Genomic DNA, 13,293 nt, shown 5'->3' on the forward strand with positions numbered 1-13,293 from the left:
ATTAGTCTATAATATTTATCATTTTCTCAGTGCAACTAAGCTACAGGATATTCCCAGCAATATGGGCCCTACCATTTGTCTCTCAGACTCTACTGCTTCTGGAAGATCCAGGGATATTTATCATGGCAGTCCTCCACATTGGCATACATTTAGAACCCAATAACTCTTTTCCAGTTTAAAGATCTCAATCTTAATTGCTCCCCAGTCCAGGGGGAAGCACTAAATTTCCCCTGGCACTTTGCTTCTGACTCTTTCTCTCAAACACCTCCCTTTAGCAACACACTGAATCCTCATAAAGGGAATTAGGCCCCAAAGGTCTTGATTTTCCCATGATTGGGAGGCAGCAATAAGCAAACCAGTTCTCTTTCCTGTTGGTGGAAGTGGGGAAAAGAGATGCTCATACACATTTATTTCTTAATTACTCACCCTATTCCATAAACAAAGCAGAAAATAATTTAAGACTGGGAATGTAGATAACAAAACAGTGTTCATCACTGGGTTCAAGGATCAAGAGTGGAATTTTTGTTTCTTTTGTCTTGGTTTTCACTTCTAGCTATTTTCCTAATTTTCTATAAAGAACATGTAGAGCTGTTTTCTGATTAAAAATAATCCAAAAAATAAACATTTTACATTTAATAGGAACAAAAAGCATCCTAAAATAGATCAATAGTTGGACTCAATGAGAAGAATCATCAGGTATATTGGTATAAGAATATGTTGAATGTTTGTGTTTTTCAAGAATTATCGAGGAACAAGTAATGCATGAAGACTAACTGAATCAATGACCTTGGAATCTCAGATATTGAATGTGGGCAGAGAATGAGAATGCGTAACTATGGAATCCATGAGCTGTGACTGAGAAATTCAAAAACATAGGGATGATGAAGAGACAAGATGCTTGGAAGTGAACAATCCCATTTTTGGTCATTTTATGGAATGCCTACCCGTGAACCTTTAAGAGCCAGGCAGTAAGAAAGAAAAGAAAGTTGTTTGGAAGTAGAGAAGCATCTGTTGGTATTTTATCCATTCAAATAATTACTAGACAATGGATTCTGTGCTAGCACAGTTTTTTCCAGTATCTTCAGTTACTAACATACTAGTCTTGGCATAGCTTCCTTTCAAAACAATGCCTTGTGGATCATCTTAAGGTTTTTCTTATTACCTTTCTTGGCCATTCATTCATTCATACAGGCAATGATTTTGAAGTCCTCGCACACCTCTAAAGAGATATTATCAAGACAAGAGGACAGGGAATAGAGAGTAAAGGGGAAAGCTGATTTAGATATGGTGGAAAGGACAGGCATTTCAGAACACCTAGAAATACAGAATAAGAAACTCTTCCCCACTACTTCTGCCAACAGGAAGTGGCCATGACAGGTTCTGAGCAAAGGAATAATAAGCAAAATATGGTTCCCAGGAACATGAACTTAGCAGCAGGAAAGAATGGATGGGGAAAATAATGAGACAAAAGCAAAACAAAAGAAAACACTGTTAAGTGGACGTAATGATACTGGATTCCATGCAGCAGCTTTCATTCCAACCTACCCTTGCTTTGGTGAATTCAGCATTTCATCTAACACCCCAGGTTTTCAGTTTGTGGTTCCCTCACTTCTAAAACTTCCTTCCTCTACCACCTCTCTGCCACCCACTCACTTAGTCACATTCTAGATTTTGTCATTACAAAAAGTGGCAATACTCTATCAAGGCCAACTTTCACCTCACTGTCCAGCAGGACTGATTCCATTTCTCTGACTGGACAGGTAGGAGTCTCTTCATCCTTCCCCACTCCAGGTGTGTCCCTTCTGAAGGTAGAGTGCTAACTCTCTTTGGTGAAGGAAAACTATTCCCATCAAGAATCACTGATCAGCATTGTGCCACATAGGAAAAAGAATGTCAGATCAAGAACTCAATTTCCTCTCACTATTATTTTGTTTGGCTCTATTTTATTTCTTTTTCAATGAGCCCATGCAGACTTTTTTTTTTTTTTTTTGTCTTTTTGCTATTTCTTGGGTCGCTCCCGCAGCATATGGGGTCCAATCGGAGCCATAGCCACCGGCCTACGCCAGAGCCACAGCAACGCGGGATCCAAGCCGCATCTGTGACCTACACCACAGCTCACGGCAACGCCAGATCGTTAACCCACTGAGCAAGGGCAGGGACCGAACCCGCAACCTCACGGTTCCTAGTCGGATTCCTTAACCACTGCGCCACGACGGGAACTCCCCATGCAGACTTTTGATGCTCACTTTCCATGACTAAACTTTTCCTTGGGGTTTATAACCAGTTCTGTCTATTTTGGTTAAAAGGACCAAAAAAGGACCATAAAAGGACCAAAAATTCAGAGAAAAGGGCTTCAAGAAACAATAAACTCTCTGGTCATCAACTTTTGCTATTTCCCCAGAGATATGGGCTGCATCTTCATCACTGATAAGTAGATAAAAGCCCCTTATTTTAATTTTAGTTGGTACAAGGAGTTCCTTTTTTTTTTTTTTCCCCTGAAGTTGTACTGGTTGAATTCTGATCACTCAGAATAAAGCTTAGTAACTTGTCTTCCCATCTAAGCTTAAAATTCTATATTTTTTCTGCTCTTAAAATGTTTCTCCTTCTCTATCTAGTAAATTTTAAAGGACATATTTTGTTATATTATGTCAAGGAAGACCATAATTCAAGCCTAAATTTCTTTTTTTTTTTTTTCCATCTTTTTGCCTTTTCTTGGGCTGCTCCTATGGCATATGGAGGTTCCCAGGCTAGGGGTCCAATCGGAGCTGTAGCCACCAGCCTATGCCAGAGCCACAGCAACGCAGGATCCGAGCCACGTCTGCAACCTACACCACAGCTCACGGCAACGCCAGTTGCCACTGAGCAAGGCCAGGGATCGAACCCACAACCTCATGGTTCCTAGTTGGATTCGTTAACCACTGCGCCACGATGGGAACTCCCTAAATTTCTTTTTTAAACTAACACTATAAATCAATAACATCTGTTCATAAGAACTTGCAGTGAATATGAAATGTTGGAAAAAAATTTCATTATAAATGAAAATTGCAATCCTCTTTGAGAAGCAACTGAGGTTCCTTGGATGTGTGTGTTTCTCTTTATGTAAGATGAAAATAAATATATTTTATATTAGAATGAGTTTTCTATAGGAAATCATCACTACTCATGGGAAATGGGAGAAATATCTTCAAAATGTTTAAGCTATTTCTTTGTTGAAAATCATAAAAGGGTTGGAAAGCAAATTTCAGGATTTAAAAAGGAAGCAATATATAATTTCAGGGCAGGCTCAAAAGGCCACTCTAATTACCTTTTTATTTTGCATCCACCTGAGTAAAATAAGCCCTCTGTCTTTTCTCAACTTCTATACAAATTTTTAAGTCTGATCTACACAATGCACAAATCATTTGTTTTACTTTAATATACATGCTTCACATTCACCTAGATGATAAATTCTTAAGGACAAACACCATTTCTCTTTGTTTTATTTTTTTCTTTAGGACTCAGCCCTATACCCGGAACATGGTAAAAGCTGAATAAATATAAGAGCTAATCTTCCTAACACAGTTTTTAGGGTATTAGGTTAGTTGTTCCCAAGGCTGTATAAATTAGAAACATTGGGGTAACTTAAAATCTAGGTCCTACTCATATTTCCTGAATCTCTTGAGTAATGAGACTAAGGAATTTGTAGATACCAATGCAGCCTCTTCATTGCACTGAGCACTGATTAGAACTCTATTTTTATTGAAAATGTGTTGAATACTCTCAACAATCCTACAAAGTAGATGTTAATAGCTATGTTACACAAATAATGACGACAATAATAATAATAAACAATCACATTAACCAAAATTTCAGAAACAGAAACTTAATAGAACTAGAGGCTTGTTAGGACTACAACCTAGAAGACACAGATACAAGATGTGCTTGAACTGTGTTCCTCTGGACTGCAAAATGGGGGAGGCTTATAACGGCAAAAACTGCAAAGCCACAGTTACATGAGTTGTGTATCAAGAATTATAATTAAAGCTGGCAAGAAGTAAGGGTGCTTGTTAAGCAAGAATTGGAGTCTGAACTGATGGGGGGCAACCATGAGATACAAGGTAACATATTATTTTGACAGTGGATGGTATCCTTGGGTCAGAAATAGATTAACTTGAACTTTCTCCATTGTACAAGTATGTGTCTGAGACTAGGTCTTCGATGGCCACCTGACTCCATTTTTGTACGTCTGAATTACTTCATTCTGATTTCAATTTGTTATCACTAATGATAACACCCAACACTTTCCATGTGCTTACTATATATCAAAGTTCTAAGTACCCTTCTCACATTAACTGATAAGAGGACAAAAGCAGGTAAGTGACTTCTTGAGATCTGGAAGCTAGCCCATGGCCGAGGCTGGATTTGAACTCATGTCTTTAACAGCAAAGCTTTTTTCATTGCATCACAATGTCTTCCAGCAAAAAAAAAAAAAAAAAAAAAAATTGCTTACTTACAGCAAAATATAACATTTTCCCATTACTTAAAAGTATCCTTAGAGTTCCCACTGTGACACAACAGGATCGGTGGCACCTTGGGAGTACTGGGATGCAGGTTTGATTGCCAGCCTGACACAATGGGTTAAGAATCCAGTTTTTTTTTTTTTTTTTTTTTTTTTATTTTCCCACTGTACAGCAAGGGGGTCAGGTCATCCTTAGATGTATACATTGCAGTTACAGTTTTTTCCCCCACCCTTTCTTCTGTTGCGACATGAGTATCTAGACATAGTTCTCAATGCTATTCAGCAGGATCTCCTTATAAATCTATTCTAGGTTGTGTCTGATAAGCCCAAGCTCCCGATCCCTCCCACTCCCTCCCCCTCCCATCAGGCAACCACAAGTCTCTCCAGTTTTAACAGCACTGTGGCTTAGGTTGCAACTACAGCTTGGATCTGATCTCTGATCCAGAAACTCTCCATATGCTGTGAGGGAGCCAAAAAAGGAGTGGGGTGGGGGGGCACCCTAATCAAACTTCTTCTATTCTCTCTCTGTTGTTTGTTTTTTGTCTTTTAAGATTTCTATTCAGGGGATGCTGGTCTACCAAAAACCTCCTCAGCCAACCTTCATGATACCTTCAAGACTATTTTAAAAGCAGAAGCAATCTCAGACTTCTCTATTTATCAAAACCATTGAGGCCAATAACCTGGATTACTGGTCTACACAGGTCAGTAGATTACTCCCTCTGCAAGACAAAAAAACACTAATAACTAACTCGGAGAATAATAATAATATTACCTTCCATTTTAGAAGCCAGTGACCCTATTCTTAACTGCCTTTTTTTCTATACTTACCAGAGTTAATCTTAAAGAAAATTCCAGGACTTCCTATCAGTCCCATTTCAGCTATACTCTGTAAGCACATTTAGGGTCTCTCTGATAGTTCATGAAACTTTCATTTTACTTTAAAAACAATTAACTGAAATCCTAATCGCCATCCAACCTTCTCTGCCTACTCCTCCAATCCTCTGCCACAAAACAAAATCCAGAGTTTCTCACTGAAGATGGATTCACTTACATGCTAAAAAATAAGGTGTTAAATGCTGTGGCCAAAATTAACAATTAGTTTTGTACTTGCCATGATACCACATACCAACTGAAATGTCTAGACAGAGCATGTGATGGAAAAGACTTAGGAATTTAAGGTGGAAAGCCTTGGGTTGTGGAACTGCTTGTGGCTTTTATCAGTTTTACCAAAAACTTCACCATTCGGAGCCGCAGTTTTCTCCTTTACAAAATGTAAATAATAATATGTACATGGTAAGGTTGTGGTGAATATTGATGAGATAATATACATGCCTCACTGCCCCCTATCCCAACTGGGACTAGCCCACTGGTCTCAGTGTGCAACACTTTCTTCCAGCCCACTAATGAGACTTTCCTCAGTAGGGAATATCAAAGCCTTAAGTTACCCTTAACCTGTGCCCACACTAAGTCAACAATGGGCAGCCTCTGCCATTCATGCCCAATGACACACGTTCCTCAGTATCCCCATCAAGTTAACTCAGAGTTCTAAGACTTCAGATACAAGCCAGAAATCCAGTAAAAGTGATATAATATAATGGTGAAAAAAGAACTGCAAGATTTATGTAATAAATGTGTGTAGGCAGAGAGATGAGGTAGGTATCATCTCTAAGGAATCAACTCTCAAGGATCTGGTGGGAGTTTTTTTTGATTTTTATTTGTTTGTTTTGTTTTGCTTTTTAGGGCCACATCTGCAGCATATGGAGGTTCTCAGACCAGGGGTTGAACAGAAGCTACAGCTGCCAGCCTATACCACAGCCACAGCAACGCAGTATCTGGGCCACATCTGCGACCTATACCACAGCTCACGGCAATGCCATATCCTTAACCCACTGAGCGAGGCCAGAGATCGAACCTGCAATCTCATGGTTCCTAGTCAGATTCGTTTCCTCAGAACCACGATGGTAACTTCTTTTTATTTATTTATTTATTTTTATTTTTTAGGATCTGGTGTTTATGTTTCACTAACATCCTTCATTGACTATCCAGATATCATCTTTACTTTTTAAAATACTTAAGAATGCAAAATTTTGACATCTGCAACAACATGAATGGGCTAGGAAGGCATTTAGGCTAAGTGAAATAAGTCAGAGGAAGATAAATACTGTATGATATCACTTACATGGGGAACATTAAAAATATAACAAAAAAGAAGCAGACTCACAGATATTGAGAACAAACTAGCAGTCACCAGTGGGGGGGGGCCAGTGGCAATGTGGGGATAGACGATTAAAAGACAAACTATTAGGTATCACATAAGCACAAGGATATATTGTACAACACAAGGACTATAGCCAATATTTTATAATAACTATAAACATACTATAACCTTTAAAAATTGTTTAAAAAATTAATAAAAATAAATAAGAATGAGGTATGGATAATTGTCCATGAAAAGTACCCCAATTGCTCTGTTTTCATTGAAAGACTGATGTGTGGGTAGAGAAATATGAATACCTCTAGATCTTGGATTACCAATACTTAGAGTGCCAAGTATTATGTCAGAATTTTATGAAAATTTACATGCCCATATTTCTCATATGATCCTCTCTGTACTCCCTGAGATAGACAAGGAGGAGATCATTATTGTCTCCACTATATAAATGAGAAAAATCTGACACTTATTCACTAAGACATGTTGCATAATAAACCCCAAATTTCAGTGGGTTACAAAGACATGTCTATTTCTCACTCATGTACAGAGCAGCTGTGAATTACCTTTGGCTCTGTTTCTCATCTTCTACCTTACAGGACCCAGGCTGAAGAAGCATTTCTGTCTTAGCTGAGTGGCAGGGGAAAAAGGGCAATGGTGGGCCTACCCATAGCCCTTAAAGCTTTGGCTGGAACTTAGCATACAACACTCTGCTCACATTTCTTTGGCTAAAGCAAGTCACACATTCAAGCCTGTTTTTACCAGTAGAGGGAATATAATGCTTCTGTAGGGAACAGAGAGAAAAATGGGACAGCAACATGCACAGAGAGAAAGTTCAAACATTGAAATGAAAATTGAGATTTTTCTGATCCTTAAGTGCAGTACTATTACTTCAGTGGTGAATGGACATAGTTGGCACTGAAAACTAATTTACAGAATGAGTTAATGAATGAAAAGGGAAAAATGGATGAATGAATGTTATGCATGCATTTTCCCATTCCTTGTGTGACGATTCTATTGGATAATTATTGAGACTTTCGATTATGAGGTATATTAGATATCTTACATACAATTTTATAACTGTGTAGGATTGAGCCAAGGAAACTAGGACAAACACCAGCAATACACCAATGCAGTCTAAAAGAAATGCTATAAATATTTCTGTTGTCTTTTGGTGTGATTTTCTTAAGTATATAACTCTTTTCTGTTGCATATATGCCCCCAGGAGTGGACTTGATGGGTCATAAGGCAAGCATATATTTTGCTAAGTAGTTACAACAAATAGTTTTCCCAACTGACTATACTCATTTATACTCCCATCAGCATTAAGAGTTCTAGCCGCTTCATATACTTGCCCACATTATATTGTCCATCCATTTAATATCAACTATTTTGGTGGAAATGTAGGGGTACCTCACTATGGTTATATTTTATTTTACCAGCTTTCTTTCCCTCTTTCTTTCTCCCTTCCTTTCTTTCTTTCTTTCTCCCTTCCTTCCTTTCTTTCTTCCTTTCTTTCTTTCTTTCTTTCTTTCTTTCTTTCTTTCTTTCTTTCTTTCTTTCTTTCTTCCTTTCTTTCTTCCTTTCTTTCTTCCTTTCTTCCTTTCTTTCTTCCTTTCTTTCTTTCTTCCACTGTACAGCATGGGGACCAAGTTACACATACATGTATACATAATTTCTCCTCCCATTGTTGTGTTGCGATGTAACTATCTAGACATAATTCTCACTGCTACACAAAAGGATCTCATTGCAAATCCATTCTAAGAGCAAAGATATTCCATGTTCCTGGATTGGAAAAATTAATACTATAAAAACAGCCATACTACCCAAAACAATCTACAGATTCAATGTAATCCCTATCAAATTACCCAGAACATTTTTCACAGAACTAGAACAAGCAATCCAAACATTTATATGGAGCCATAAAAGACCCAGAATTGCCAAAGCAATCCCGAGGAACAAAAACCAAGCAGGAGGCATAACTCTCCCAGACTTCAGGCAATATTACAAAGCCACAGTCATCAAAACAGTGTGGTACTGGTACCAAAACAGACATAAAGACCAATGGAACAGAATAGAGAACCCAGAAATAAACCCTGACACCTATGGTAAACTAATCTTTGATGAAGGAGGCAAGAACATAAAATGGGAAAAAGACAGTCTTTTCAGTAAGAATTGCTGGGAAACCTGGACAGCTGCATGCAAAGCAATGAAACTAGAACACACCCTCACACCATGCATAAAAATAAACTCCAAATGGCTGAAAGACTTAAATATAAGACAAGACACCATCAAACTCCTGGAGAGAACATAGGGAAAACACTCTCTGACATCAACCTCATGAATATTTTCTCAGGTCAGTCTCCCAAAGCAACAGAAATAAAAGCAAAAATAAACTAATGGGACCTAATCAAACTGACAAGCTTTTGCACAGCAAAAGAAACCAAAAAGAAAACAAAAAGACAACTTACAGAATGGGAGAAAATAGTTTCAAATGATGCGACAGACAAGGGATTCGTCTCTAGAATATACAAACAATTTATGCATCTCAACAGCGAAAAAGCCAACAACACAATGGAAAAATGGGCAGAAGACCTGAATGGACATTTCTCCAAGGAAGATATCCAGATGGCCAACAAGCATGTGAGAAAATGCTCACCTTCCCTGATTATTAGAGAAATGCAAATCAAAACTACCATGAGATACCACCTCACACCAGTCAGAATGGCCATCATTAATAAGTCCAGAAATAACAAGTGCCAGAGGGGTTGTGGAGAAAAGGGAACCCTCCTGCACTGTTGGTGGGAATGTAAGCTGGTATAGCCACTATGGAGAACAGTATGGAGGCACCTTAGAAATCTATACATAGAACTGCCAAATGACCCAGCAATCCCACTCTTGGGCATATATCCAGAAGAAATTCTCCTTAAAAAAGCACATGCGCCCGCATGTTCATTGCAGCACTATTCACAAATGTCCATCGACAGATGATTGGATGAGGAATATGTGGTATACATACACAATGGAATACTACTCAGCCATAAAAAAGAATGACATAATGCCATTTGCAGCAAGATGGATGGAACTAGAGACTCTCATACTGAGTGAAATAAGTCAGAAAGAGAAAGACAAATACCGTATGATATCACTTACACCTGGAATCTAATATAAGCACAAATGAACCTTTCCACAGAAAAAAAAAATCATGGACTTGGCTCTTTTTTTTTTTAGGGCCACACTCACAGCATATGGAAGTTCCCAGGCCAGGGGTCGAATTGAACCTGCCGGTGCAATCCTATACCACTATTGCCTTTGGAATGGATAGGCAATGGGAACATGCTGTTAACTGGAAACTATGTCTGGTCACTTGTGATGGAGCATGATAATATGAGAAAAAAGAATGTATACATGTATGTGTAACTAGGTCACCTTGCTGTGTAGTATAAAACTGACAGAACACTGTAAATCAGCTATAATGGAAAAAATAAAAATCATTATAAAAATCACAATAAGAAAAAAAAAAGAAATGCTCTAACAGGAGAATTTGTCTATAGGATAATAAACACTGCTACACTTCAAGAGCAGTCTTTGATTGAAGGGGTAAAAATTAACAGTTACCAGTAGGACATATAGAGTGATGGACAGGAGGTTCATCATGGCTAAAGGTTCTGATTCTGATTCCTTCACAAATACATTCATACAAATGAGTGCGAGGCTTGCTTTGTAAAATGGACCGTTGAGGCATACATATGCAACTTGGAATGCACAGCTTGTTATTTCAGTTCAGCTTTCCCCTCAATTAGACTGTCAACTTCTTTCTTAGTTATTCAACAAGTGTTTATTGGGAGCCAATTATATGCCAGAAATAATTTAAGGAATAAGGAATATAAATTTTAAAAGGAATAAAAATTTCCTTTTCACATGAACTTTCTTTTCTAGTACAAAAACATAATGATTGCTGCCTGCATATATAAGAAAATAAAATACTTGGAAAGTCAGATAGTAATAAATTCTATCAAAAAATAGAAAGGGAATAAGAAATCTCAGGGGAAGACATTGGTAGTGGGGATTGTAATTTAGTATTCACAGAAGAATTTGGAAAGATTACCTTTGAACAAAGGCCAAAATACAGTGAGAAAGCAAACCAGGCCGATCTAGGTTAAGAGTGTTCAGAAGTAGAGGAAAGAATAAATGCAGAGCCTTCAAGTGGGAAAGTATTCAGCAGGACTGAGAAAAGTGAGCAGCCAGTATGGCTGGAGCTAACTTAACAAAGAGGGTGAAAATAAGAAATTACATCAGAAAGATAAGGGGAAGGAGGGCAAACCATGTAATACTGCAAGGCATTGCTAAGTACTTTGACTTTTTCTCTAATATGGGAAAGTCATTGGAGGTTTTTGACAGAATGATATCATCTAACTTAAAATGTAAAATGACCACTCTGGTTTTGTTTGCAAGGAGAGAAACCAGGAGGTCCATTAGGAGGCTATTTCAACAATCTATATCAGAGATAATAACAGCTTGCACCAGGATGGAAGTGGTGAAGATGGGGAAAATGGAGATTTCCTGATGTATTCTGAACATAGAGATGACATAATATGCTGATGGATTTGACATTAGGTATGAGAAAAAGAGGCATCAAGGAAGGCTCAGATTTTAACTTGAGCAACTAGAGACATGATGTAGTCTTTTTTTCTATAAGAGAAAAGAAAAACTACCAGAGGGAAAGATTTGAGAGAAAAATAAGGAATTTGTAGGCAAATTAATATTAAAATAACTATAACCAAATGATAATTTCAAGTGTGAAGTAAGACATACTTTTTGAGTTTTGGAAAGAGGTGCAACTGAAGATAAAATTTGAGAGTCATCAGGGTATAAATGCTTCTAAAGCCACGAGACTGAATGCAGTCATCAAGAGAGCAACACCAGGGCAAAAGACCAGATCAGGGAGGAGAAAATAAATGAGAAAAGGGGACTGGTAAAGACAAATTAGCAGGGTAACTGGAAAACCAAGAGACTGGGGCAAGTCAAGGAGAAAACAAAAATATTGCAGGGAAGTAGGAGAGACTAACTAATGAAATTAGATTGACAAATATGAGATTATTGTTGATCTAAAGTCTAGACAAAAGCAGTTTCAGTGGAGTGGTATAACATTGATTGAAGTGAGCTGAAGAAGAAATGGGGTAGGCTCTATTTCCAAGTGGAAGATTAGTCTTAGAAAGGTGGGCAGGTCTTATATTTACAAAAGGGAAGGTAGTTTTAAAGCAAGAGCACAGATGTAGGCAGACATACAAATATGATGATGGGATTTTATGCAAATTCTCTTCTGGAAACTTATTTTCTAAATGAAATAGTGACCAATGCCACTAGCTGATAGTGAGTTTTAAGAATTATTAAAAAACAAAGACAACTGGCCCCAGATGGAGTTACTTATGCTAAGCCTTACATCACCAAACCAAGACTTCATTACAGTTCCAGCTTTTCCATAAATGGAATATTAGACCAATCAATCAGGAATTGCCTGATCAGTATTAGTTATCTGCCTGATAGACCCTCTACCATCCCCTAGAGGAAAGTTGAGATAACCAACTTGCTCTTTTGCCTGTATAGTTTCCTGACTCTTGCTCCCTTATTCCTTGAAAAGCCTTTCATTTTGCAGAGGTCCTCAGAGTTCTTTTCTCTCTTCTAGATTGGATGCTGCTTGACTTGAATCTATTTTTGCTTAAAATCTTTAAAATTTTTTTAAAATTAAAGTATAGTTGACTTACAATGTTCCTTCAATTTCTTTTGTACAGCAAAGTGACCTGGTCACACATATAGATGCATTCTTTTTTAATGCTATTTTCCATTTTGTTCTAACCAAAGAGATTGGACATAGTTCCCAGTATTGTACAGTATGACCCCATTGCTTATCCATTCTAAATGTAATAGTTTGCAACTATTAACCCCAAACTCTTCATCCATCCCACTCCCTTCCCCCTCCCCCCTGACAACCACAAGTCTGCTTTCCACGTCCATGGTCTGTTTCTGTTTTGTAGATAGGATCATTTGTGCCATTTTGTAGATTCTACATATAAGTGATATCATGTGGTATTTGTCATCCTCTTTCTGACTTACTTCACTTAGTATGAGAATCTCTAGTTTCATCCATGTTGCTGCAAATGGCATTATTTTGCCCTTGTTTATGGCTGAGTAGTATTCCATTGTATATGTGTACCACATCTATAATCCATTCATTCATCAGTTGACATTTAGGTTGTTTCCATGTCTTGGCTATTGTGAATAGTGTTGCGATGAACATAAGGGTGAATGTATATTTTTGAATGAATGTTTTGACTGGATATATGCCCAGGAATGGGATTTCTGGATCATATGGTAGTTCTGTATTTAGTTTTCTAAGGAACCTCCATCCTGTTTTCCATAGTGGTGGCACCAATTTACATTCCAACAGTGAAGGAGGGTTCCTCTTAAACATTTTAATGTGTCTCTGTTTATCTTTTCACAAGTTGAAACAGTTGCCTAGAATAGAGTGAGAGAATGAATGAGCTGATATATTCACTGCTGCTGGATGCCTATTGCTGGGCTTCCC

This window comes from Sus scrofa, chromosome 14, assembly GCF_054392235.1.
Source record: "Sus scrofa isolate SSC_HxYL_T2T_F1_AM1 chromosome 14, Sscrofa_HxYL_maternal_Yorkshire_Landrace_v2.0, whole genome shotgun sequence".
Classification (NCBI taxonomy): domain Eukaryota; kingdom Metazoa; phylum Chordata; class Mammalia; order Artiodactyla; family Suidae; genus Sus; species Sus scrofa.